General features: G+C 42.7%; 2 long non-coding RNA genes across 2 annotated transcripts, besides 1 other annotated feature; one reads left to right on the forward strand and one right to left on the reverse strand.

The window, feature by feature from the left end:
- On the reverse strand, window positions 1-931 carry lncRNA:CR44739 (long non-coding RNA:CR44739). The gene has a single exon (NR_124372.1). It is a non-coding gene; the product is annotated as a long non-coding RNA:CR44739 (long non-coding RNA).
- A 2,316-nt stretch (window positions 932-3,247) lies between these two features.
- Window positions 3,248-3,292: a mobile genetic element.
- Window positions 3,293-6,560: 3,268 nt separating this feature from the next.
- lncRNA:CR44738 (long non-coding RNA:CR44738) lies at window positions 6,561-7,184 on the forward strand. Its single transcript, NR_124373.1, has 2 exons — window positions 6,561-6,813; window positions 6,903-7,184. It is a non-coding gene; the product is annotated as a long non-coding RNA:CR44738 (long non-coding RNA).
- The last annotated feature ends 55 nt before the right edge of the window (window positions 7,185-7,239 follow it).

The following is a 7,239-nucleotide window of genomic DNA, read 5'->3' on the forward strand; positions in this document are numbered from 1 at the left end:
ATTTTGGTTTTTGGGAGCTGGTGGGAGAGTCGGCGGCAAATGGACTGCCATATATAAAAATGCACTCAGTCCGCAGCCTAGACAATAAATATGAATTTGAAAGTGTGGCCTGTGCCGGTTCGGTTCGCTTCGGATCGGATCTGCCTGCCACCCGCTCCCTCACCCATTGTACCTATCTGCCTCTATTTTTCCCTGCTGCATCCATTAGCCCGTCGTCTAAATATAGTGCTCCGGAGGCCCCATGATAAATGCCGCACAGGGGGCGCCATGTGCCGCCTCTGGTTCCCTGGGATCCGCTGCTGCTGCATCCACGGCTGCCGCTTCCAGTCCGTGGCCCTGGCCTTTGGGTGCCACAGATTTTCCATTAACTTCCTTCATCATTTTCATATTCCATTATTCGGTGTTTGTTTTTGTAGGAGAAAGGGTATCAAGCGGGTGTATTGCATCTCGCGGTTTTCGGAGGCTTCAATGTGAGCCGCATTGGTTTCTACATATTTAATTGTTTCTGAAACTAGTTAGTTATTAGTTATATAAAGGTTAATCGAACATTTACTTTACTTTACTTAAAGTACTAAACAACATTTCCACAGTATCACCTAGTTCTCAACCTCGAAAACTCGCTTGTATTTTGGCATTTCTTAACACATCGTCACTGTCAGTTGGATAATTGTGTGCCATATGTTTTGTGGAGCACTTTCGCGGCTCGTTTGTCCCTCATCCCCAGGTACTTAGTACTTGCTCGGCAGATTTAGTCCGTCAGTCGGCAAGTCAGTTTTCCGATTTTCAGTCAGATGAGAGTCAGACTGATGCCAATCGATCGATCGATCGAACGATCCGTGGGCCTAAGCCGTCGCAAATTGACTTCAAGCCGGCACCGATCAAGCCAATTTGTGGCCACGGCTTTGTGGCAATATTTCCACCGCTCCTGCTCCATTGAACTGCGAAGTCATGATCCGCTGGGATCTGAGCTGACTGACAGGCTGACTTCCATGACGCTGGCGTTTTCCGCAGTATCCTCCCCCCTTTTAAGATTCGGAGATTGAGTTATCAAGATATTTCTGTAATGCCTCAGTCGTCCGATGTCCGACTTTTGACACTGACACTGACGAGCCGCGCTGCATTTCCTGCCCACAAAAAAAAGAAAGAAAGAAAAGAAAACAGGTGACTCCAGCGGGTATTTGCCCACCTAACCCCTCCTCACTCCGCCTGTCCACCTGGCCAAATGTAAATGTTGTTGACCGATGCGGGCGTCGCGAATTCATCAACTTCCCAGTTGGCTGTCAAGCCACCAAACGGGCAATTAAAAAACAACACAAATACTTCGTCATTAACGATTTGTGCGCTGTGTTAGGCTTCTTTTTGTGTTTTTGGGTTTTTGTTTTTACGATTGTCTCTTGTCTGTCGCGGCGAATACTTAACGAATTTTATGGTACACTCGCATGCGCATTCTTATTTGTCACAAGGAACACCCAAATCAGGGAAAAGGGCTTCCGAAAACGAAGACGATTTAATTCTCTTTTTTCGCCAAGGTTTACTGTCAACATTTTCTAATTTATTCAATCTTCAATAGGCTCATGTTTCCATTTATATTCTCTATTAGATATATTCATTACTTTTTTGTTTCATTTATTACGTACATCAAGAGCATAAAGCAAATATTTGGATAAGTTTAGTTTATTGCTGTGTTAAAAGCGAAATAAATATTTATATTTGTTGCTCTTGTAGCGCAAAGTAATCATAACACCCAATTTTGCATGAAGGCATCTCGGTCTTGCGCAACCATCAAAAATTGAAGTAGCTATAAAAAATCTCGGGTATAATGTTAATGTTTTCATCAGGCTCGCTTTGTCGCGTCTCGGATTTCTGGTTTCGTATTTGAATATGCATGTATGGTATGTATGTACATGTTTGTTTTTGCCAAGAGAAAGGTGTTTCCAAAGCAGTTCCTCTGTGTGTTTTACAAGCGAAGTAGATATAGATGCGGTGATTTTCGACCGATGGAGACGTGCCTAAGTCATGGCTACCTCCGACTAACTTTGATTTATGCTAATCAAAACGCATAAACCTGCGATTCGACCCAAATCGAAATGTATGCAAAACGTTTTCGAGATTGTGAAGGGAAGAGTGTTAAGCAGTTGGCACACAATGGGTTAAGGCGGCCTGTGCCATGTCAAACGGAAATCTTCTCCCGCAATTGCAAACTGCAGCGCTTGAGAGGCTGAAAAGCGGGACACAATGGGGTAAACCTAATGGATTTCCGTTTCGGCCAAAAGCGGAAAACCATTGGCACTTGAGGAGGCCAACATCTCCTAACCATCCAAGTAATGCATTGAACAAAACCAGACTCAGATCAAAAAAAAAAATGTTTAAATTTCTATTATCTTCATTAAACTAAAATAAAACATTATCTTTATATGAGTTCTTATTTTGAAGTCTTCAGTCATACTTCTCGATATATTTCTCTCAGTGTACCATTTCTGGTTCCTTTCCTATTATGTGCAACCAAGCGCTTGAATGACATTTGTAGGCCTTTTTGCCTTTTGCCTTCTTAAGCTAGTGAAAATCACCTCCCTTTCCACACTTTCCCATATTTTAAACGTATGCGAACCTCCCGAGGCGATGGAGAGCTGTTTTCCCGCCTCTATTGTTCTGTTTTTGATATTTATTTTTCCATTGCCATTTTTCCCCTGGCTCTGCAAGTTGGAACTGGCACGAAAATTCACCAGCATTTTAGCTTCGGCTGGTTCTTTGGCTGGTACCCAGGTGTTGGTGCCAGGCCACCTTAACCCTTCGACAAACATTTGTGGTGACAGGGAACAAGTGTTGCAATAATTCTTCGCAGAAAGTCCAAGAGTTTGGGTTGTGGAGGTGTCCAGGTGTGGATGGTCCGAATAAATAAGATTTAGTTGACACACTCATAAAAATAATTGTTCAATTTACTAAAACGACTGAAAATAAGACCATGATCATTATCCTCAAGTTAAAAAACTAAAGCACATTAATTTTGTAAGTTTTTCTGGGGATAATTTTTTAAGGCGATTTTCGGTATTCATTTTTCTGAGTGTACACACTACGGAACCTAAGTACGTGAATGAAGAAATTGATCCTTCGCTTAGGGAAAAAATTGTTCGAGGTGCATTGGCTTGCTTTGAAAAGAGCCCAAAGCTGACAAACCCTCATAATTAGAAACTTCCTAAAATAAAAAAAAAAAAGTTTATTGGTCTTATAAACTTTTGCCGATATAACTCACTGCCTGAGTAACGGGTATCTGATAGTCGAGGAACTCGACTATTATGTAAATTATCTATTATGTTACATCTTTTTAAATGAGTGAGTAAATTCAATACTTTATAATAAAATCCCTTGGAATGCTATTTTACACAATCCACACTTTAAAAGTAGGCATTAAAAAATGTTTCCATTTTATCCAAAAAAAATTGTGATTAATAAATAATTTTAATGGCTAGCCCATTTGTCAATTCTTGTATCGCCGAAAGCAGGAACAAATTTTCCAAACTTCGGTGAAACGCTCTTGATGAATATTTTTGGGCAAATGTTTTAATTTATATTTAATAGATTCAGCGCGAAAATTCGTGTTTCCTGCGATGGCACTCGATTGGATCGGGCATAATGCCTTGTTGGTAGACCATTAGCATAACAAACACGCCTGCAGAGGACACTTTCGTCGTTGGTTGCTGTTTGTTGTTCGAGGAATTACAAATGCCATTTGCACAAAGGCGCAGAAATATTGCATAAATTCACTTTTATTACACGGCCAGAAAGGGTTACATTTTCGCACACACACACACACACACACACACACAGGCGCAGTTTCGCTCTCTCGCACAAGCACACATGCATAGCTCTGGTATTTATTGCGCGTCGACGCCATTTTGTTTGAACCTTTTGAAATATTTATGCGTTGAAATCAACACGCAACACACAGTTGGGCGAGGGGGAAGGATGCAAGGGGGCCAGGATGGGGAAGCGCGGATCGGGGTCCGGACAGCAACAACAACGAGTGTAACAAGTGAAGTTGTCAACCCTATCCCCCCACCGCCCAACTTACTTGCATTCCCCTCTTATTCCAGCAATACAGGATTGCCAGGTTTTGTAGGGAAAAAGCGGAAAACTTCGAGGAATTTTAGCAATCTAAAGAGAATTTTAAATTCATCTTAATAAGCTCACAAAATGTTTTCATAGTTATATTATTATTATACGCAAATAAATATGGGAGTGTTTGGAGAGTTTCCCGATTAGAAAAGAATTTAGAAAACAGAGCATTAGTTTTCAAGAATTGGATATGAGAGGGCGACTAAAGCTGGGCTGGCAACCCAGCTTGCGCTCCAGCATGTTGGATACCGGTATCCTTGCGCTCCTTGGCGTTGCCGCAGCAAAAAAATGCGCGACGTACGGCGGATCCTTTCATCCTTTGTGGTGGTAGTGCACATCAGCCCCTCCCGCCCCTTGTGCAACACCCCTGCGATGTCCAAACCCCGCGCTTCGCATGCCAGCGCTTTCGTTGTAATTACAATGCAGTTTAGGGTGCTGAAAGCTTTTGTGAAAATGTGCTTTATGAAATTATGATTATAGCTCAACAGCTGCACACACACAAGCAGGCAGCCAGCCAGAGGGGAGGACTGGCATTTAAATGTGTGGCAGCTTGTGCAAATAATGAAAATGAAACAACACTTTGGCGCATTAAAAGCATTAAAAACAGTTTGCCATATAAATGTGTCTGCTTCCCCTCGGCCATCAGCATATCCCTGCGTCCCAGGAGGATGGTGCCACCGTGCGTATACATAATGTGGACTCGAAACATACGCATACGCCGCATAGGCCGCGTCGTTTTTCTTCTGGCCCCGAGACAATGTCCACGGGCAGAAGCTAAGAGTTCAACGAAAAAGCTCTGTTTTCCTTTTTGGGGGATGGGACTTTTTATTTTTCCATGGGGAATAAACAGTGGCGAAATAATTGTGGCTTGCAGAAAATATGAAATTATGTATACAGTTTGGATTTAGTTGGTTGCTTGAAATTGGTTCCTTTTCTTTTTGGAACTGAAACATTTGATTGTTCTTTTAATTGTTATTAAAGATAAACTTTTATGCTGGCTTATTTTGTATGCAGAAACTATGAATTATTAGCCAATAGCGGTGAATTACTTTTACAAATTCCACAATCAGTGCCACCTTTTTGAAGTAGTTTTCAGTGTAGATCCCACCCAAGTGTAAGCTTCATGAAATATTCTACTAACCGCATATTTGTAGCTTTCTTGTTTCGGGATCATACCCGCACACATTTATTTTCTTTTTCTGTGTTTTTATTGTGGGTGTTGACCTCACACTAAGCATCATGCCGCAGAATATTCCTACGGCCACGCCCACTTTTGCCCACAAACGGGGCAAATTGCATTTTCAACACTTTTGTTTATGCAAAAAAATATTTATGCATGAGTTTCTGTCCTTCGCATGGAAAAGCAGACCAAACCAAAACCCAGCGCATATTTGGAGTGTGTGCTGACGGGCTTTAAGCCCGGCCACGCCCCTCTAGGCCGCCGCCCATCTGCTACTGTATGCTGCTGCATAATGCAATGCAAACATGATTAATGCAAATGTTTTGCGTGGTGGGCGTGGTGGAAGAGGTACGAGGTGTTGCTTTACATTTGCATTTTGGCTTACGGGTTGGCAAGGATGCAGAGAAACCGCCAGGAACCACCAGGAACCACACTTAGTTGCCATCTAAGCAGCAAACGAATCCCATCCCATTCCGTCTGCCCCTCCCCCCTTTTCCGGGTGCAGTGTGTTTTACTTACTTTTTGCTGCAATTTTGTCGCATTTTTCATGCACTTTACGAGCTAGCCTATAACTTGCTGAATTTATGACAAATTGCAGCAGGCGCGATAAGAAAGTGAAAGGCTGCTCAAAAGAAGAAGCCTGCTTTCGGTGTGTGGGGCATCGCTCAAATGATTTTATAGTCCTTTTGGCGACTGCGAACCCGTTTCGCCGACGAATTCCCCCGCGTCCACATCCTCATTCACATCCACATCAAGATGGCGTCGCTTTCATTGCACACAAAAGTGTAAAATGTTTACGCTTCGCTGGGGCTTCCTCCCGCTCCTCCCGCTTCTTCCATCCTTCCTGCCTTTAGCTTTCCCGCTGGCTCCTTTGGCCAAGATGAGTCGAATTGGGCGGAGAACGGGCCTGAACCCGGCCAAGATGCTTGTTCGTGCGGAATCAACCGTTTTATGCTCTACCTCTTTAAAGGGAAGCTCAACCAATACTGGGTTCTTGTACTAGTTTGTATTTGGATTTTTACAAACTAATTTTTTTTTATTATTACATGTTAATTTATGAGCTTTTAAGTTCTTTTATAATATCCACATATTTTTGTTGGGATAACTATTTCTTATATAACTACATATATCTTTTATCCAATAATTTAGTTCTTTTCTTGTTTGCCAATCATTTGCATTCTAAGTTTTCTTGGTTTTCCTTCCCTAAAAGAGTATCTCAATCTTCTGTCTAGCCTGCTCTGCATTATTTAGAACTTTCCCTGAAGCCTGGCCCCAACATTCGGTTCTCACAGTTTTTCGCTCTCGAGCAGAGCTTTTCATTTGTCTGGCTATTGACTTTGGTTGCCATTGGCGTGTCTGGCAGTGCTTAAGCTGCAGCAAAGTGTCTGCCGGGAAGACTCGAACGGAAAATTTTCCGTCGGATGGAACTGGGGCTGGAGCTCGACTTGGACTTGGACTTGGCGGTCGAAGGTGTCTCCACATATGGGTTTTTTTTCGGGTGGAAAGTGCGGCGAGTGCTGGTAAGTAAACGGCAGATTTGTTGCGTGTTCGTTTGCCCTTTGCGGGCTTTTCTCTGCTTTTCTCTGATTTTCTTTTTTCCCACACGCAGCCAAGTATCTTCGGATTTGACTCTTCCGGTTCGGAATTTTAGCCCAGACAAAACGTTCAATTTCCTTATCTTCGCTGCAACAATTGAGAATTTTCTTTGGCCGTTTAAGTGGTTCGGCGTTCGGGCTCCTCAAGTGCTTAATTTATGGCGTAAAATATGGAAATCGGCGGGAAAACAGAAATGCCGACAATGAGACAACATTTTTCATCTCCCTCTGCGACAGTTGCCGTCCCTGTCACTGGCGGTCTCCCCTTGAACTTGAGGGGCACACTGGGCGAAAATAATGATAGTTCACCTAAATTATGCATGCCATTGAAAGTTAATACTTATATATAGA

The sequence above is a fragment of the Drosophila melanogaster genome, chromosome 2L (assembly GCF_000001215.4).
Source record: "Drosophila melanogaster chromosome 2L".
In the NCBI taxonomy this organism is placed as follows: Eukaryota; Metazoa; Arthropoda; class Insecta; order Diptera; family Drosophilidae; genus Drosophila; species Drosophila melanogaster.